This window comes from Macaca nemestrina, chromosome X (genome assembly GCF_043159975.1).
Source record: "Macaca nemestrina isolate mMacNem1 chromosome X, mMacNem.hap1, whole genome shotgun sequence".
Classification (NCBI taxonomy): Eukaryota; Metazoa; Chordata; class Mammalia; order Primates; family Cercopithecidae; genus Macaca; species Macaca nemestrina.
The window spans coordinates 36,834,249-36,854,292 of record NC_092145.1 but is presented as its reverse complement, the minus strand read 5'-3'; the positions used below and the strand labels follow the sequence as shown (position 1 = coordinate 36,854,292).

At 42.9% G+C, this 20,044-nt stretch overlaps 1 long non-coding RNA gene across 6 annotated transcripts in view; it reads left to right on the top strand.

The window, feature by feature from the left end:
* Positions 1-5,788: 5,788 nt before the first annotated feature.
* The window catches only part of LOC105468382 (uncharacterized), a 117,011-nt gene continuing 102,755 nt past the window's right edge, over positions 5,789-20,044 (top strand). For all 6 annotated transcript variants that reach the window (XR_011618331.1, XR_011618333.1, XR_011618334.1 and 3 more), the window contains exons 1-5: positions 5,789-6,003; positions 8,001-8,057; positions 11,607-11,650; positions 12,316-12,430; positions 13,426-13,501. This is a non-coding gene — a long non-coding RNA (uncharacterized lncRNA). The remainder of the gene's footprint in view (positions 6,004-8,000; positions 8,058-11,606; positions 11,651-12,315; positions 12,431-13,425; positions 13,502-20,044) is intronic.

Genomic DNA, 20,044 nt, shown 5'->3' with positions numbered 1-20,044 from the left:
CCGGGAGGTGGAGGTTGCCGTGAGCTGAGATCGCGCCATTGCATTTCAGTCTGGGCAACAAGAGTGAAACTCCATCTCAAAACAAAACAAAACAAAACAAAAAAACCTGTCACAAAAACATGTTTGTTTTGTTATTTACTCATGTGTATAATATCCACAACATTCATTTTTGCATGTCTTTTCTCTATCCTAGAATCCAGGCTCCTTGAGTGCTGGGGCTATGTCTTATTTGTCTTTATAAAAGGATTTCTTTGTTAGTGCTTTATTTTTAGAATATGTTCACATGCTTTAAGTAAGGAAAACCACTAAAGAGAGAAAGACAAGGAAATGGCTAAATTCCTTAAAAATATGAAGGTACCCAGGTTTGGGGATGGTAACTGACCAGGAGGGCATTTTTTTTTTTTTTTCTGGAGACAGTGTCTCACTCTGGAGCCCAGGATGGAGTGCAGTGGCGCAATCATGGCTCACTGCAGCCTTGACTTCCCGGGCTCAGGTGATTCTCCCACCTTTGCCTCCAGAGTAGCTGGGACCACAGGCATGTGCCACCACACCCAACTAATTTTTGTATTTTTGGGGTAGAGACACGGTTTTACCATGTTGCCTTGGCTGGTCTCAAACTCCTGGACTCAAGTGATCTGTCCACCTCGGCCTCCCAAAGTGCTAGGATTACAAGTGTGAGCCACTGCAACCGGCCCATTTTATCATTTGACTGGGGTTTTGGGAAAGTATGAAGAGGTTAAGAAGGGAAGCTAAGGAAAATCATAGCTAGTAGTCCCAACTTCCTCTATAAATTTTAACATAAGACATCTCCAAGAGACTATGCTTAACCGAGGGAGTAGAATTTGGTGAAGTCTCCCTGAATGTGCCTAACTTCAACTCCATTTCATGAACATTTTCACCACCTATTGCAATTTCCCTGCAGTTTACTATTCTCTTCCAAAGAGCAGTACTATACAGAGTATTCTAGATGTCATCAGATCCATATAGTGGGACTAGCACCTTCTTCAAATGGAAATAATAGTCTCAATCACATAGTGTTGTAAAAATTACGTGAAAAATTTAAAAGAAAATAACTGTCTTGAAAAATATGAGGGTTTTGGGTACTTTGTGCTATTTTCCTTCTATTAAGGAACAAACAAGAGAGAGAATAGGACCGGCTGGCTCAGGCCTGTAATCCCATCAATTTGGGAGGCCAAGGCACACAGATCACTTGAGGTCAGGAGTTTGAGACCAGTCTGGCCAACATGGTGAAATCCTGTCTCTATTAAAAAAAAAAATTAGTAGGGCATGGTAATGTACGCCTGTAATCCTAGCTACTTGGGAGGCTGAGGCAGGAGAATAAATTGAACCTGGGAGGCAGAGGTTGCAGTGAGCTGAGATCGCACCACTGCACTCCAGCCTGGGTGACAGCCTAAGACCCCGTCTCAATTAAAAAAAAAAAAAGATAACAATAAATATGATTTTCAATCACTATGTATTGAACAGGTCAATAATATAGTAAGAATTCTTAATCCCATTTAAGAGAAGATCAATGAGTCTCAGCAAAAGATAGTAACAGGACTAAGGTCATACAGTCAGTAAGTGAATGGTAAGTTGGGCAGCTCCAAAGCCTGTGAGCTTTCCATCACATATTTTAAGGAAAATACTGACATTGCTTAGAAAAACTGAATCATAATGGAAGATTAGTTTTTGGGGCAGGAGAAATAAGCAGATATGAATATTTGACCAATTTCCTATTCATCAAGCACGGGGCAAAGCTGTTTGAAAAACTGTAAGTAAAGGAACTTAAATTTTACTAGTGGGAACATGGTAGAGGTTTTTTTTGTTGTTTGTTTCTTTGTTTTTTGAGACCGTCTTGCTGTGTCGCCCAGGCTGGAGTGCAGTGGCACGATCTTGGCTCACTGCAAGCTCTGCCTCCCGGGTTCACGTCATTCTCCTGCCTCAGCCTCCCCAGTAGTTGGGACTACTGGCGCCCGCCACCACGCATGGCTAATTTTTTGTATTTTTAATAGGGTTGGGGTTTCACCGTGTTAGCCAGGATGGTCTCTATTTCCTGACCTTGTGATACGCCTGCCTCGGTCTCCCAAAGTGCTGGAATTACAGGCGTGAGTCACTGCGCCTGGCCAGAGGTTGGTTTTAAATATCCTGGGTGGACCAAGATCTAATTTTGGCTCAGGAAAATATAACTTAAGATAGAATCTTGGGGCTGGTTATGGTGGCTCATGCCTATAATCCCAGCACTTTGGGAGGCTGAGGCAGGAGGATTGCTTGAGCCCAGGAGTTCAAGGCCAGCCTGTGAAATACAGTGAGACACCATCTCTACAAAAAAACTTAAAAATTAGCCCGGCATGGGCCGGGCACGGTGGCTCACGCCTGTAATCCCAGCACTTTGAGAGGCCGAGGCAGGCGGATCACTAGGTCAGGAGATCGAGACCATCCTGGCTAACGCGGTGAAACCTCGTCTCTACTAAAAATACAAAAAAAATTAGCCAGGCATGGTGGCGGGCGCCTATAGTCCTAGCTACTCAGGAGGCTGAGGCAGGAGAATGGTGTGAACCCGGGAGGTGGAGCTTGCAGTGAGCTGAGATCATGCCACTGCACTCCAACCTGGGCGACAAAGTGAGACTCCGTCTCAAAAAAAAAAAAAAAAAAAAAAATTAGCCCAGCATGGCGATGCATGCCTGTGGTCTCAGCTACTTGTAGGGGCTGAAGCAGGAGAATAGATTGAGCCCAGGAGGTCAAGGCTACAGTGAGCCAAGATCATGCCACTGCACTTTGGTCTGGGCAACAGAATGGGACCAATGTCTCAAAAAAAAAAAAAAAAAAAAAAAAAAAAAAAAAGAATCTTGGCCAAGTGCGGTGGCTCATGCTTGTAATCTCAACACTTTGGGAGGCCCAGGCAGGAGAATTACATGAGGCCAGGAGTTCGTGGTTGCAGTGAATTGTGATGTCTGAACCTGGGCAACAGAATGAGACTATCTCTAAAAAAAAAAAAAAAAAGAAAATAAAAGACATGTAAACGTTTTCCTTCTCTGTTTGCCAGAATGTTTGTAAAACTATTTTGTTTATTAAGTAGTTTTAGGCTTGTTATAAAAGTTGAATATTTAGAATGTCACAAAAGTATGCAAAATATCGTTAATATTTAAATAATCATAAAAGTATATAGTAAAAAAATAAATCATAGGTAAACACTGAATATTTGGCATGTTTCTTTTATTTCTTTTTATTTCTTTGTTATTTTTTGAAGACAGAGTCTGGCTCTCTCACCCAGGCTGGAGTGTAGTGGTACCGTCTCAGCTCACTGCAACCTCTGTCTCCTGGGCTCAAGCCATCCTCCCAACTCAGCCTCCCAAGTAGCTGGGGCTACAGGCATGTGCCACCACACCTGGTTAATTTTTGCAGTTTTAGTAGAGATGGGGTTTTGCCATGTTGCCCAAGCTAATCTTAAACTCCTGGACTCAAGAGATCCTCCCACCTCAGCCTCCCAAAGTGCTGAGATTACAGGTGTGAGCCACCATGCCTAGCCTGGCATATTTCTTTTAAATCTTTTTTCTAACCCTGTGAATGTAGATACATGTATAATTTACTTTATTGGGATTGTACTCTCTAAAAAGGGAGTTTTACATACAAAGTATTTATAAAATTGTTTTTGTTCTTTTTCTAATGACAAATGTGATAATATTGAGAGCAAAATTAAAGATTATTTGTCAAAAAAGAGGAGTAAGGGGGTAAAGCCAGAGCAAATATAAAAACATACTAATAAAAAACTATAATAAACACTGTGTTGTTACTGGCTGACAAATACCCATCATAAATTGTAATAAATATGACTCTTTTCCTAGAAAAAGCAAGAGAATTGATGGAAACACAGCTGAAAATAAAACAATGAGGGACAAGAACATAAAAGTGAACGACTTAGGAGAAGAAAATGATACCACTCTTTTGAGTGCACCTGTTAGAAGATTTGAATGAATGGAGAAAACTTAAGCTTAACTGGAGGGTGGTGGGCCTGGTGGCTGGGGCAAAGAGGAAGATACCACCATGAAATCATCCAGGCCCCAACCATATCATAGGCTAACCTCACCATTACAGTGCAGTGACCTCTTGCTCAGTATGTGAAGTAGTTCACTGGGAATGAAACAAGTGTGAGGCCCAGCTTGGTGGCTCGCGCCTGTAATCCCAGCACTTTGGGAGGCCGAGGCAGGTGGATCACTTGAGGTCACGAGTTCAAGCCCAGCCTGGACAACATGGTGAGACCTCGTCTCCACTAAAAATACAAAACGTAGCCAGGTGTGGTGGCATGTGTCTGTAATCCCAAGTACTTGGGAGGCTGAGGCAGGAGAATTGCTTGAACCTGGGAGGCGGAGGTTGCAGTTAGCCAAGATCATGCCACTGCAATCCAGCCTGGGTGACAGCCGTGCAAATGCTTAGCTAATTATTCCAACACCATTAATTGAATTAGTGGGAGGATCGCTTGAGGCCAGTAGTTGGAGACCAACCTGAGCAATAGAGCAAGACCCCATCTCTAAAAAAATACAAATCAAATGCTGGCTCCCCATATATCACCAATGCACCTAATGATATGATGAAGCTGCATTTATTGCTTCCCTCACTATGGGAGAACACCACTTCGTGAAGCTTTAGCAGTGCTTCAGACAGGAAAAGAAAGATCAGAATTTACTGAGAAATGAAAAATGGGCTTAAGGCGGTGAGTCTTTCAATGTCGGGATTTGACTGGGATTGGGTAAGAACCACGAGATACCAACATTCTAGGATTGGTGTTAACAGCAAGAGGAGGATTTTAATGAGAGGCATTCAAAAAATTTTAGAGTGCAAACTGTTGGTGCTGTCCATTGACAAGTTGATGGGTCTTTGCGGAAGATCCTGTAATGCAGAAACCATTTGCCTGCAGAGAACGTTCTGGAAAAGTAATGCGAATGAAGACAGTGGACTAGCAAAGTCCTTTTATGTAGATGCTAACGTGGGGTTTTTGATTCTCAGTGTCCAGACCGAGTTTGGGGATAGACAGTTTTAATTTCCATATACATACATTTTTTAATGGACAGTGCACATTAGGCACGTGTTTATTTTATAGTGTCAAAATCCTTTCATTTCTCGAAGGTGTTTGAGACCTGAGTTAGTTGCTAAACTAGCTAGTTTAAAGCTAAACAAGTAGCTTTAACCTGTCTGCTAAAAACTTCAGGTGGATTATTTCATTTGATCCTCACAAACACCTGTGAATTCTCACAAATACTTCACCATTATTGTCCCTATTTTATAGAAGAGGACAATGAGACTCAGAAGTAATAATTAGTTCACAATCTCGGGGCTACAAATACATGTTTTCAGGAACATCAGCAAAACCCTCTTAATCAAACAAACAAACGTAAACTCCAAAACCCTGCCTTATTCTTCTGTTTTTGCACAAGGGAGCTGGAATCCAGGTTCAAGATAATTATCTGGCCATTCTGTCTTCGCAGGGGTTCTTTTCCATTTCGGGGGAAGGGAGGAAAGGGTGGAAGCCGCTTCCACCCACTACAGTTCGGGCTTGGGTCAGCTCCCTAGGTGTCGCGGAGCGCGCCCCGGTGCCACCGACGGGGCCATTTCCGCCGCGGAGGCCGAGACAGCGCCGCCGGCTCGCGAAGGGTCCAGCTGACCGGCAGGCTCGCGCTCGCGGCGCCAGCTCTATTCTCTTCTGGTCACCAGGGGGCGCCAGAAGCAATGGCGTGTCCCGAAAGGGACGGCGGCCACGTGACAGGGGGGTCACGCGCAGGGTCGTGGGGGACCGCCTGGGGATTCCCGGACGGCTGCCAGGAGTGAGCGGCAAAGTGCCGAGCCGGCTTGGGCTGCTTTCCTCCCTCCACCGCCTGCTCGTTTCGTCGTGCGCGGGCCGGACGGTGGGGCTGCAGCGGCGAAAGCGACTGAAGTTCCGGAGCAGTCGCATGAGCTTACCGGTTACCAGGAGGCCCCGGGAACAGACACCTCACCCTGACATTGTGGCAGGTTTGGCCCTTCCCGCAATGCAACAAAGGAAGGACTTTGTTCCAGCCTTTCCCCTAGCCAGGAGAGGTGCTGTTAAATCCCATTGTGCCTCCCCACTGGCCTTGGAGAGATGAGCTTTCCCCTGTAGTACCCCAGGGGACAGGTCGACGGGATGGACTTTGTATCTCTTGGCTGATCTGGTCGGACATCCTTGCCCAAACATCCTTGCCCAATAAGAACTTACCCAGTTGCCCACCCTCCAAAAAAAGGAGAAAAATCAAATCAGTAATTTGATCGATCATTTTCATAGATATGCTGTAATAGAACAATTCACCTGGTTGTGAACTGGGCTGGGCAGTTTCAAGACCTGAGTTTGTTAACTGACTAGTTTCTTGCTTGGTGTAGAGGCCTTAGGCACTCTCACACTTAAACTGGCAGAGAGGCTAGGGACTATCTAGACTACACACTGGCGTCACTCAACTGGAAACACGTTTTACACCTCAAGACATCCTACAATTTCACAAACTGAGATGCTGGCTGTGATGTCTATGCAGCACAGCCCCAAGTCCCAACCGACAGAAATGGCTCAGAAACTTAATTCACCACGGTTCTTTTTTTCTTTTTTTTTTTTTTTGAGACAGAGTCTTGTTCTGTGGCCCAGGCTGGAGTGCAATGGCGCGATCTCAGCTCACTGCAACCTCCGCCTCCTGGGTTCAAGCAATTCTCCCGCCTCAGCCTCCTGAGTAGCTGGCCACAAGACCCGGCTAGTTTTTGTATTTTTTAGTAGAGATGGGGTTTCACCATATTCACCAGGCTAGTCTTGAACTCCTGACCTCAAGTAATCAGCCCACCTGGGCCTCTCAAAGTGCTGGGATTACAGGCGTGAGCCACCGCGCCCGGCCTCACCACGATTTTTTTTTTTTTGAGACAGAGTCTGGAGTGCAGTGGCACGATCTCGGCTCACTGCAACCTCTGCCTCCCGGGTTCAATCAGTTCTCCTGTCTCCACCTCCTGAGTAGCTGAAATTACAGGCATGCCACCACCACACCCGGCTAATTTTTGTATTTTTAGTAGAGATGGGGTTTCAAGATGTTGGCTAGGCTGGTCTCGAACTCCTGACCTCAGGTGATCTACCCGCCTCAGCCTCCCAAAGTGCTGGGATTACAGGTGTGAACCACTACCACCAGCCTCACCACGGTTCTTAATAGAAGTAGTCTATTTGAGGAAAAACGGTTAATTTGTAAAGAAACTGAATAATGTAATAGATTGAGGAATTTTTTTCCCAGCCTTGTTCTTTATATACCATCAAATCCACTGATTTTAAGTGTACAATTTAAAAAATAAATTTAGCCAGAAGTGGTAGCGCACACCTGTAGTCCCAGCTACTTGGAGGCTGAGGTGGGAGGATCACTTGAGTCAGGGAGGTCAAGGCTGCAGTGAGCTGTGATTGTGCCACTGCACTCCAGTCTGGGTGACAGATCAAGACCCTGTCTCAAAACTAAACAAATAAATAAAAATAAATTTATGGAGTTATGCAACCATCACCACAATACAGTTTTAGAACATTTCCCCTATCCCCCATGAATTCCCAGAAGCTGTTTGCAGTTAATCTCCTCTCTCATATTTAGCCCTAGGCAATCATTTGTCTGCTTTCTGTCTGTATATAGTTGCTTTTTCTGGACATTTCATATGAATGGATTCATGCAATATGTGGCGTTTTGTGTCTCTGTTCTTTCACTTAACATGATGTTTTCAAGGTTCATCCATTTTGTAACATTATCAGTACTCCCTTCCTTTTTCTAGCTAAATAATATTACATTGATGGATATACCATATTGTTTTTCCACTCATCAGTTAATAAACATTTGAGTTGTTTCCACTTTTTGGTTGTTATGAATAATTCTGTGAATATTCGTATACAAGTTTTTGTGTGGACGTATGTTTTGGGTTCTCTTGGGTATGTACCTAGGAATGGAATTGCTGGGTTTTATAAAGTAACCATATGTTTAAATTTTTAGGAACTTCTGGACTGTTTTCCAAAGTGGCTGCACTGTTTTCTCTCCTCACTGGTAAATGTATGAGGATTTCTATTTCTCCACATCCTTACCAATACTTTCTTGTCTGTCTTTTTGATTGGTGTCTCATTGTGATGTTAATTTGCCTAGATTGAGTGATTTTTGGTTGTATTTGGTTTAGCTAGTTTCACTTCATTTAACGAATGCCTTTTTTAGTGTTGTAAAAAATAGGAGCTGAAATGAATAATACATAGTCCTTCCTTGCAAGGAGCACAATGACAGTACAGCTTGTTAAGTGCTCTGAAGGGAGTTGAGGACAAGATGCTCTGGGGAGCAGAGAAGAGAACACTTAACCCTGCTTGAAGGCAGGTGGAGGAAAGTATTAAGGAAACCTTTTCCAGAAGGGGTCTTAATGTGCCTCTGGTTTTCTTTTGCTTATTTTAATCAAAATTATACAAGTACATACTGTAGGTTTTTTGTTTGTTTTGAAACAGCATCTCGCTCTGTCACCCAGGTTGGAGTACAGTGGCGCGTGCAATCACAGCTCACTGTAGACTCAACCTTTTGGGTTCAAGCAATCCTCTCACCTCAGCCTCCCAAATACCTGGGACTACAGGTGCACACCACCACGGCTGGCTAATTTTTAAATGTTGTGTAGAGACAGGGTTTCACGGCTGGGTGCAGTGGCTCACACCTGTAATCCCAGCACTTTGGGAGGCCGAGGTGGATGGATCCCCTGAGGTCAGGAGCTCGAGACCAGCCTGGCAAACATGGCGAAACCTCATCTCTGCTAAAAATACAAAAATTAGCTAGGTGTGGCGGTGTGCACCTGTAATCCCAGCTACTCAGGAGGCTGAGGCAGGAGAATTGTTTGAACTCAGGAGGTGGAGGTTGCAGTGAGCTGAGATCACGTCACTGCATTCCAGCCTGGGTGACAGAGCAAGACTCCATCTCAAAAAAAAAAAAAAAAAAAAAAAGACAGGCTTTTGCCATGTTGCCCAGGTTGATCTTGAACTCCTAGGCTCAAGCAATCCTTCCACCTCAGCCTCCCAAAGTGCTGGGATTACAGGTATCATACTGTAGTTTTAAAAAAATCAAATAGTCCTACAAGATTTGCTTTTTTAAAAAAGGAATCATTTGCTTTCCTTCCCGTTCCATGTTGCCCCCAAAAGCAACCACTTTCTGTTCTTTTAACTCTTTGAATATTTACCTATATATCTTTAAAGAGCATATTTTTATTTGAGAAAAGGAAGCCCCAACATAGGCCAATTACTATCCTCACTTGCACTGATTTTTAAATTGGTCAGCCTTATTAAATATTAACACATGGTTAATTATGAAAGTGACCGTCACAATGCAGCCTACCTTCTGTCCATCTAAATGAAAGAAGACAGGCATGCTCAACAGCTAGCTACTAGAATAACTGAAGTAACACAATACATACTTTTTAAAAATGTGGGCTGGGCGCGGTGGTTCATGCCTATAATCCCAGCACTTTGGGAGGCCGAGGTGGGTGGATCACCTGAGGTCAGGAGTTCAGAGACCAGTTTCGAGACCATAGGCGAAACCCCATCTCCACTAAAAACACAAAATTTAGCCAGGTGTGTGCCTGTAGTCCCAGCTACTTGGGAGGCTGAGGCAGGAGAATCGCTTGAACCTGGGAGGCAGAGGTTGCAGTGAGCTGAGATCACACCACTGCACTCCAGCCTGGGCGATAAAATAAAATAAAATAAGATAAAATAAAATAAAATAAAGAGTGACTGAGGAATTGTTTTCCTCATTGGTGCTTTACTATCATATAGCTCCAATAAGCCAGCACCCAAATGTAACTGTCAATTATGAGGAATGTTATTTTCACTTAAACTTTAAAAGAAAAGCAAACCACAAACAAGCTGCATGATGTAGTATAGGAATTGGCAATCTATGACTTGTGAGCTAAGAATGTGTTTTCAGATGAAAAGTGACAACAAATTTGATGATAGGGAACACTAATTTTCAACCCCAATGAAGCAAAATGTTATTTTTCTATTCTAATCTTTTCATTAGTAGAACTGTATTATGAAACCTTATAGTCAATTGTTATTACATTTTAAATTTCATTAATTAAAAATTTGTACAATTTTGTTTTCTCTCATTATGTAAATACTTATATAGTATCCTCGATCTTGCTTCTTGGTTCGTAAATTCTAAATTATTAACTCTCTGACCTTCACAGAAAAGCTTGCCAACTCCTGGCTTAATAGAGTAAAAAGTTGGGCTGGACGTGGTGGCTCACGCCTGTAATCCCAGCACTTTGGGAGGCCGAGGTGGACGGATCATGAGGTCAGGAGATCGAGTCCTGGCTAACGTGGTGAAACCCCGTCTCTACTAAAAATACAAAAAATTAGCTGGACGTGGTGGCGGGCACCTGTAGTCCCAGCTACTCGGGAGACTGAGGCAGGAGAATGGCCTGAACCCAGGAGGCAGAGCTTGCAGTGAGCCGAGATCACGCCACTGCATTCCAGCCTGGGCGACTCCGTCTCAAAACAAACAAACAAACAAACAAAAAAAAGGGCTGGGCGCAGTGGCTCACGCCTTTAATCCCAGCACTTTGGGAGGCCGAGGTGGGCAGATCACGAGGTCAAGAGATTGAGACCGTCCTGGCCAACATGGTGAAACCCTGTCTCTACTAAAAATACAAAAATTAGCTGGGCATGGTGGCGTGCAACTGTAGTCCCAGCTACTTGGGAGAGTGAGGCAGAAGAATTGCTTGAACCCGGGAGGCAGAGGTTGCACCTCTGAGTGCAGTTGAGCTGAGATCACACCACTCTACTCCAGCCTGGCGACAGAACAAGACTCCATCTCAAAAAAAAAAAAAAAAAAAAAGTATGGAAAACAATTGACATATACTTGCTGTGTGACCTTGGGAAATCACTTTATGTCTCTGGTCTTTATTTTTATTTTCTATAAAATTGAGCTAAAGGGTAATGGGTTGATGAGATAAACTCTACCATGAATCCCCCACCCCCTAAATTTTTTATTAATTAATTATACAAATATTTATTGAGTTACTGTTATGTACCAAGAACTGTTAAATGCATTGGGGATACAGCATGAAACAAAATTTTTGTCCTGAAAGAAGACACTGTTTTCAATGAAAAGAGACTTAAGATGCAGCGTGTGGTCTGAGACTGGATCATGATTTAAACAAACTTACTTAATGGGACATTTTTGGGAAAATTAGGGAAATTTGTATATGGATGGTTATTAGATGATGTGAAAACTTATTAAGATGAAATGGTGGAGGTCATTAACTGAAAAGGGCAGTTGTAAAACATTTTGTACAGTATTTCATTTTTGGAAGAAAATGCATATATGTATTACATATACTTAGAATATCTGAAAAGATATATACTGAGCTGTTAACAGTGGTGATTTCTGTGTGATGGGAACACAATGTTCTATTTAGTTATTTTTGCTTTCGAATTTTTCACAATGAATATATACTGTTTTTGTAAAAATAAAAGATTATTTCTAATTTAAAAAATAATCTCTCTTTTCACAAAGCTTATAGCTAATGCCTCTTGTAAGTATTCATATTGCCAATTTGTCACTTTTTTTTTTTTTCAGGGCAGGAAAACGTCTAAGAATGGAGGCTCCCCCTTCCCTCGCAGGTAACGAAGCATCAGGGTGATCTCTGTAAAACAGCTACTGAATGTAAACTGATGCTACTTGCCTTCCTCTGGGACTTTTACTGATAAGTAGAGCTTTCATAGTCTTCCCAATTTCAGACAACTCGAGATTGAATTCCTTCCTTCCTTCCTTCCTTCCTTCCTTCCTTCCTTCCTTCCTTCCTTCCTTCCTTCCTTCTTTCTTTCTTTTCTTTTCTTTTTTCTTGTTTTTGACAGAGTCTTGCTCTGTCACCCAGGCTAGAGTGCAGTGGCACGATCTCGGCTCACTACAACCTCCACTTCCTGGGTTCAAGCGATTCTCCTGCCTCAGCCTCCCGAGTAGCTGGGATTATAGGCACCCACCATCGTGCCCGGATAATTTTTGTATTTTTAGTAGAGATGGGGTTTCACCATGTTGGCCAGGCTGGTCTTGAACTCCTGACCTCAGTTGATCCGCCTGCCTTGGCCTCCCAAAGTGTTGGAATTACAGATATGAGCCACTGCACCTGGCCTATATTGGATTTCTTATCTTGCAAAGCCAAGGTGAAGTCCAGACCCTGAAAAAGAAAATGTATCAAGATAAACGCTGCCTTGTGAGCCCTATCGATAGTCCTATCAATAGCTTTCTAATAATGGAGGATTTCAAATGAGATGGGTTTTGTTTTTAGGGTGACCAGCAATTAAAAAGAAGTACTAGAGAGGCGAATATTGGCAGTATACATCTAAGCACTGGTCAGAAAAGAAGGAACCCAACCCAAGAACTTGCCCAATCTGATACTGGAGGTAGGTGTATCTCTGTTGCATCCATGAACACATTGGGCTACCAAAGCCCGATGTGATTAAGCATTTGAATCATGTAACTGCTTCTCTTATTGGTAGGCCAGGAGTCAGCAAACTTCAGCATGTGGACCAAATCTGGTCTGCCATCTAATTTTGTAAATAAAGTTTTATTGTTTATTTGTTTATATATTGTCTATCACTGCTATTACCCTGTGATGGAAGAGTTGAGTAGTTGTGACAGATACTGTATATGACCTACAAAGCCACAAATATTTACTATCTGTCCATTCATTCATTCATTCATTCATTTATTCATTAATGAGACAAGGTCTCGCTCTATCACCCAGGCTGGAGTGCAGTGGAGTGATCACGGCTCACTGCAGCCTCGAACTCCTGGGCTCAAGCAATCTACCCACCTCATCCTCCCAAGTGGCTGGGACTACAAGTGCACCCCCCCATGCTCAGCTAATTTTTAAATATTTTGTAGGGATGGGGTCTTACTGTGTTGCCCAGGTCGGTCTTGAACTCCTGGGCTCAAGCGATCCACCCGCCTCAGCCTCCCAAAGTGCTGGGATTACAGGCATGAGCCACCATGCCCAGCCTATATGGCCCTTTAAATAAAAAGTTTGTGGACCCCTCCTCTAGATTCACCAGAAAACTGCCTCAGTAGGCATTACCATGGAAGAGAATAACCACTTGCAGTTATATTATTTTCTTTTTTTTCCCTATACATTTAAGTAGTGTTCCTTTCATCCAAGGGAAAATGAAGAAAGGGACTTTCTTTGGTCCCTGCCTGTGTTCACCTTTGCCAAGGACCTTTCTCTCAGGAATCCCTCTCTGCTCTTTTCAAGGAGGGTTTCAGGTTCTGTGTTATCACCCAAATTGTGACCTTTATAAAGCCCCACTGGTCTGCTTGGAATTTCACATGATGTGCCCTTCTCTAGATTTAGGTCTTTACATATAGTACTCGCTTATTTAAATTTTATTTGTCTTTCAAGGTGCCGCTCAAGAACCACTCCCTCCAAGATGCTTTCCTGGATTTCCTCAGCCTAAAGTAATCCCTCTTTTTCCTGAGTGAGTCATATCTTTTAGTTTATTCGTCTTGTTTGGCTCATATTCACTGATTTACATCCATACTCATTGCTTTGTGCTTATTTGTATTCGTGAGTTACATTCTCTACCAGATTTTAAATTCCTTGAGGGTAGGTACATATGTTGTTCAACTTTTTTTTTTGAGACAGATTCTCGTTCTGTTGCCCAGGCTGGAGTGCAGTGCACGATCTCAGCTCACTGCAACCTTCACTCCCCGGGTTCAAGCAATTCTCATGCCTCAGCCTCCCGAGTAGCTGGGATTATGGGTGCATGTCACCACACCTGGCTAATTTTTTTTTTTTTATAGCAGTTTCTTCATGTTGGCCAGGCTGGTCTCCAACTCATGACCTCAAGTGATCTGCCCGCCTCGGCCTCCCAAGATGCTGGGATTACAGGCGTGAGCCACTGTGCCTGGCCTGTTGTTCAACTTTAAATAAATAAAAGAGGTTCAACAATAAAATAAATTGGTAAGTTCCCCCATGTACTTCAGATCTAATCTTTAGTTCTCCAATGTTTCCACTGAGGATTTTTCCTGTGAAATGCTGGAGTCACTTCCTTTGTCCCCAGTGATCTTTGTAATTTCAAGCACCAGGCTTTGATTTTCTATTCCATTGCTTTGGTGGAGTTACTTCCACTAGGGGGAGCTCCTTACTTTGCTATATAGTCAATTTCTTTCTCTTTAGGAGACAAAAGAATGGAGACTTCCTCAGACAAAATGTCAAAACAATGGTAGGAAGTAGAAACTAAAAACATCTCCTGGGGCTTGACTAGGTCTCAGCACTAGCTTGCTCCTCAAATGCCATTTCACTTGTCATATTGCGTTTTGGTATAATTCTGGCCCATGTGTCAAGATTTCCCCCTACTCAATCTACTTCATTCATTCCATTTACAAATACATATTGAGTGCGTACTTTGTGTCAGGTATTGCTGTAGATGCTGGGGCTTCATCTGTGAATAAAACAGACCAAGTCCCTGACTTTATGGAGCTTATATTCACATATGGGCAGCGGACAATAAGTGAGATGAATAAAGAAAATATACAGTCTATTAGATAGGGATAAATATAAAAGAAAAAAGCAATCCAGCATCTTGTAGGCTAGTGTAAGAATTTTGAATGTGATGGGAAGCACTGGGAAATTTTGAGTAGGGGAGTGATGTGATCTGACTTATATTTTATAAGGATTGCTGTGATTGCTTTGTGGAAAGTAAATTTAAGGGGGCAAGCTTGGGTCAGGGGAGGACAGTGGACTTGGGGAGAAGTTGTTGAATTTTGGATACATTTTGAAGGTACAGCCAACTGGATTTGCTAACAGATCAGATGTAGGATGTAAGAGGAATCAAGGAAAGCAGGGTCACCATATGGCATAACACTAATAGCAGTGACAAAAAAGTGTCTAGTGCCCCCTGGAGTTCTGTAATATAGCATCTCTGTCCAAGATGATGCCAAGGCTTTTGGCCTGAATGGTCGGAAAGATAGAGTTGCCACTAACTGTAATGGTGAAGACTGTCAGATGAACAGGGTTGGGAGTGTGTATTGGAAGCTCAATTTTGGATATGTTTAATTTGAGCTGCCAATTAGACATCTAAGTGAGGGTGTTGCATAAGCTGTGGGATGTATGAGCCTGGCCTTCAGGGGAGTGGCCCGGGCCAGAGATAAAAATTTTTGAGTCATAGACATCTACATAGTATTTAAGGTATGATACAGACGAAATCACCAAGGAGTGAGAAGAGTTAAAGAGAAGGAGACCGAGGACCAAGCCCTGAGGCATCTCAACATTTAGAGTTTAGGAACGTAAAGAGGAACAAACAATGGAGGCTAAGAAAAACTGGCCAGAAGGTAGAACCAGAAGACAGTGGTATCCTGGAAGCCAAGTGAAGAAGGTACTTCAAGGAAGAGAGAATGATCAACTGTGAAAAATACTTCTGGTTGGCCAAGTAAGATTAGGTCTGGGAATTTTTGGTAGAATTTAACAACATAGAGGTCACTAGTAGCCTTGATAAAAGCTGTTTCAGTGGACAAAAGCTTGATTAGAATGGTTCAAAAGGGAAAGAGAAGAGAAACATTGTAGACAGGGAGTATAGACAAATCTTTTGAAGATTTTTGTTTTAAAGGTGAGCAGAGAAATGAGTCAGTAACTCAAATGGTATGTGGGGTCAAGAGAGGGTGTTTTGAGTGGGAGGAATAATTGCAGATTTGCTCTAGGAGTACTTAGCGAGAGTTGAGTTCACTTGTACTTATTCACCTGCATTTCTTGGGGATAGCACCCAGTAATCCTCGGGGAAGGTAGCAATCACAGGACGGGATGTTGCCAATAGGTTTGAGTGGAATGAACTCTAAGGGGAACCCATGGATGCCCTTTAATACAACTGAATTCAGAACCTCTGCAGTTAACAGAGCAGAGAGTATCTTCATGTATGGAAAAATTGGGGCTGTGAGGTCCAGCTATCCCTCTCACCCACATGGTGATTCCAGCCTCCTTTGCCAACCTTGAAAGATCTGGCCTCAAGTTACACTAAAGAGAGTCTGAGGGTCTCCTTCCAGAAACATTATCTATTGTATGGAAGGGAGGGGAAAAGAAGTTCTTACAGGTGCTGTGAAGCTGACTAAAACCCCAGGGAGCATTTCAACTAAGTGAGAAACTTGACATAAATTTTCTGGCCACAGATTCACTGGTCATTTCCCTGTTCCTTGGTGAGAAGTGGCCTCAGCAGTAGAAGACAGTTTAGTGCTGGGCTTGCTTCTTAGCTTTGTACTTTAGTAGTGGTGGCTTTGGAGACACATACAAGTTTTACTGGTCTCCATGTAGCGTTTTGGTTTGAATTTTTTAAAATTATTTTTATGTTTTTGAGATACAGTGTCGCTCTGTCACCCAGGCTGGAATGCAGTGGTGTGATCTTGGCTCGCTGCAACCTCCCCCTCCTGTGTTCAAGCAGTTCTCCTGCCTCAGCTTCCCGAGTAGCTGGGACTACAGGCACCTGCTACCACGCCTGGCTAAATTTTGTATTTTTAGTAGAGACGGGATTTCACCATGTTGGCCAGGCTGGTCTCGAACTCCTGACCTCAAGTGACCTGCCTGCCTCAGCCTCCCAAAGTGCTGGGATTACAGGCATGAGCCACTGTGCCTGGCCTGAATTTCTTTCCTATTCTCATACTTCAAGGCCCAGATCATATGTTACCTGCTCTACAGAGCCTTCTTTGAGCTCCCTCTGGCAAAAGTCATCATTTCCTCTCTGCATCTATAGTATTTTTTTCTCTTGCTTTCTCTTAGCACATACCACATTGTGTTATGGTTGTGTGGTTATAAACTGATGAGGCAGTAGAGTATAATGATGAGAGCATGGGTTCTGGAGCTAGGCTGCTTATATTCAAATGGTGGCTCTTGCAACTTGCTTAACCTTCTTGAGTCTCAGTTTCTTATCTGTCTCATCTCAGTTTAATAATAACAATATGACTGGGGTCTCATAATAGGGATTTTGTAAAGATTAACGAGACTAACAATGTGAAGTACTTAGAACAGTGCCCAGCTTACTATTAAGCACTTACTTAACAGTGAGTGCTTAGTGACCGTTCATTGTTTGTTTCTCTTCTTATTGAGGAATAGGACCATATTTTTTCTCTTTGTACCACTAATGCTTAGCACTGGGCTTGGCAGAGAGTACTGGATATCTACTTAATCAATTTTTGTGTGAATAAACCAGGTTTCTAAATGAAACCAATTTCAGTTCTTATTTAATAGTTTCATAGGTATATAGCCCTTTTATGAGATCACTCATTCATTCCTGTGTGCCACTCTGTGTAGTAGTTAAGAATGGAGGTTCTGGAGCCTGATCACCTAGTTTGTATTGTTGCTTTGCCAGTTATTGGCTGGATGAGGTTAGGCATGATATTTAACATCTCAGTGCCTCAGCTCTCTCACCTGGAAAATGAGGAGAAATACAGGATATTAAACATAGAGTTTCTGAACACTCAAAAGTTAACTATCAGTATTATTCATCTTATCAGCAATTAAACAACTTAATGAACACCTACAATGTTCCAGTCATTGTGCTAACAACGGGGATGCAGAGATGAAAAAGGCTTGGTCCCTGCTCTCAGAAATCCTATAAGCTAGTGAAGGAAAGAAATGCGATCAAATCAGTATGTATGCAGCCTAGCAGAAGAAGGGATCAATTTAACAGGCGGGAACAGGAACAGGAACAGGAAAAGGCAGGGTAGTAAGACTTTATAGAGGAGGGAAATCCTGAGCTTCGTATCTGTGAGTTGGCAGGCCTGGGATATTAATGTCAAGTACACATTGAAATCTCTTTTATGGTTCATCAGAGATGAGTTTTATAACAGATTTCTCCCATCAGATTTTCTTTTTTGTTTGTTTGTTTTTGTTTCACTGAAAGCATTTACCTGGAAGATGTTCTTAATAGGACCACTTAACAACCCTCCAGACAGTGATGATCCCCTGTCCTCACTTGGAAACACGGTGACTGTACTGCCGTGCGGCTCCTCGTTCTCACCTTGCCTTCTGAGAGATCTGGCTGGTTGTAGGAGCATGATTACTGGATTCAACATTGCATCCAGACTTGAGAGTTCTGTGTTCATATCTGGTTTGAAAAAGAATTTTTGAATGACTTCTGTCTGTCCTGTTTGCATGGAAACAGAAACAGGGCTAATTGTTTCAGGGACCCCCAATCTGCTCTTTAAATGAATATTATGATAAATGCATATAACCAAGACCAGTATTGATATTGCCTTCTAGTTAGGGGACCTAAGAAAACTTTTAATCCTTCTCAGAAAATATGGAATTATCATGTGAATAAATCTTGTCTGATGCCTAAAAAAGAAAGCCTCACCCTGGCCTGGAGCGGAGGCTCACGCCTGTATTCCCAGTACTTTGGGAGGCCGAGGTGGGTGAATCACAAGGTCAGGAGTTCAAGACCAGCCTGGCCAAGATGGTGAAACCCCATCTCTACTAAAAATACAAAAAAAAATTAGCCAGGCGTGGTGGTGGGCACTTGTAATCCCAGCTACTCGGGAGGCTGAAGTAGAGAAGTGCTTGAACATGGGAGGCGGAGGTTGCAGTGAGCCGAGATCACGCCACTGCACTCCAGCCTGGGCGACAAAGCAAGACTCCATCTTAAAAAAAAAAAAAAAAAAAAAAAGTCTCACCCTGCATTTTGAATCCCAGAGAACCTGTTCTGGGCCAACAATGCACCACCAGCCTTTCCCAAGTGCACCAAACATAGTTTTGAATAGTTTTCCTTGGACAAAGCTCCTCTTTCCTTTTGAACTTCAGCCAGAGAGCCCTCACAGGCAGAAGACTAAATTTCAGATGCTTCTGTCTTGCCCTCTCCCTCCCTCTCAATAAATTTTCAGGAAAAGTTGGCATTTAGATTCTTTTCCCACCCTAACAATCAGGCAGGAAAGAAGTAGAGAAAATAGCATATGTTCTAAGCAAAGGCCGGGGTCCCCTTTCTAGCTCGCCCTTTTAATAGAGGCCTCTCAGAGATGGTGGGACTGGAGCTACAATTAAATTATTGAGATCAAAGACAGGGTGCAGATAGATAAAAATCTTAATGTCTTTTGTCTCTCAGAAAACCAATAAAGCCATCGAAGCTTGTCTAGTTCCCCCAAGTAGTTAATGAGAACAATAGAATTTTGAGTTCCTGGTGTTCCTTTGGAGCTGATTTTGGCAGATGACAAGCGGTTTGTAAAAGGGCTTATTATTCGAGTAGAGCTTTGGCTGCCTGACTTTTAAGGTTGATTATTTGTTTTGCATGTTGTATAACAGGAGTGTTGGGCAATGCTCAGAAGAGGTTTTCGGGGTCAGAGATGTAAGGACTTCTCTGACTGTCTTCTCCCAACAGAACTAGATTCCAGCTGCGGAGCAAGAGGCAAGCTTGTACACAGGACCCAAGCCATGGCTTTTGGATAGCCCCTTATCAGCAGACAGGCCTTTTCACTGGTTCCTTTAGGGGGAGAATATATCAAAATTTCTATCAAGTCAGTAACCCAAGAAAAATATTTCTCTGTGTATGTAAGTTTACAAATTTTCATTGGTGATGTGACCTGCTTTTTAAAGAAACATTTTTAAAGACATAGTTTGGTCTTTTCCAATAAGCAGTTGTATATGGGGTCGCTGTCAGCTCAGTAAGTAGATGCTCTGAAAGGTAGAGCCTTCAACTGGTTGTAGTGAAAAACATTTAAAAGAAGTCTTCCCTCATTGGTGAAGAGTGCCAAGTGGAAGTGGTCCCAGCCCTTTCGTTTTCAAGGTTTTAAGTGTTGTGCTTCCTGGCCAGGTACAGTGGCTCACACCTGTAATCCCAGAGCTTTGGGAGGCTGAGGCAGGTGGATCATTTGAGGTCAGGAGTTCGAGTCCAGCCTGGACAACATGGCGAAACCCTGTCTCTACCAAAAATACAAAAAAAAAATTAGCCAGGCATGGTGGTGCGCACCTGTAATCCCAGCTACTGGGGAAGCTAAGGCAGGAAAATCTCTTGAGCCCAGGGGATGGAGATTACAGTGAATGGAGA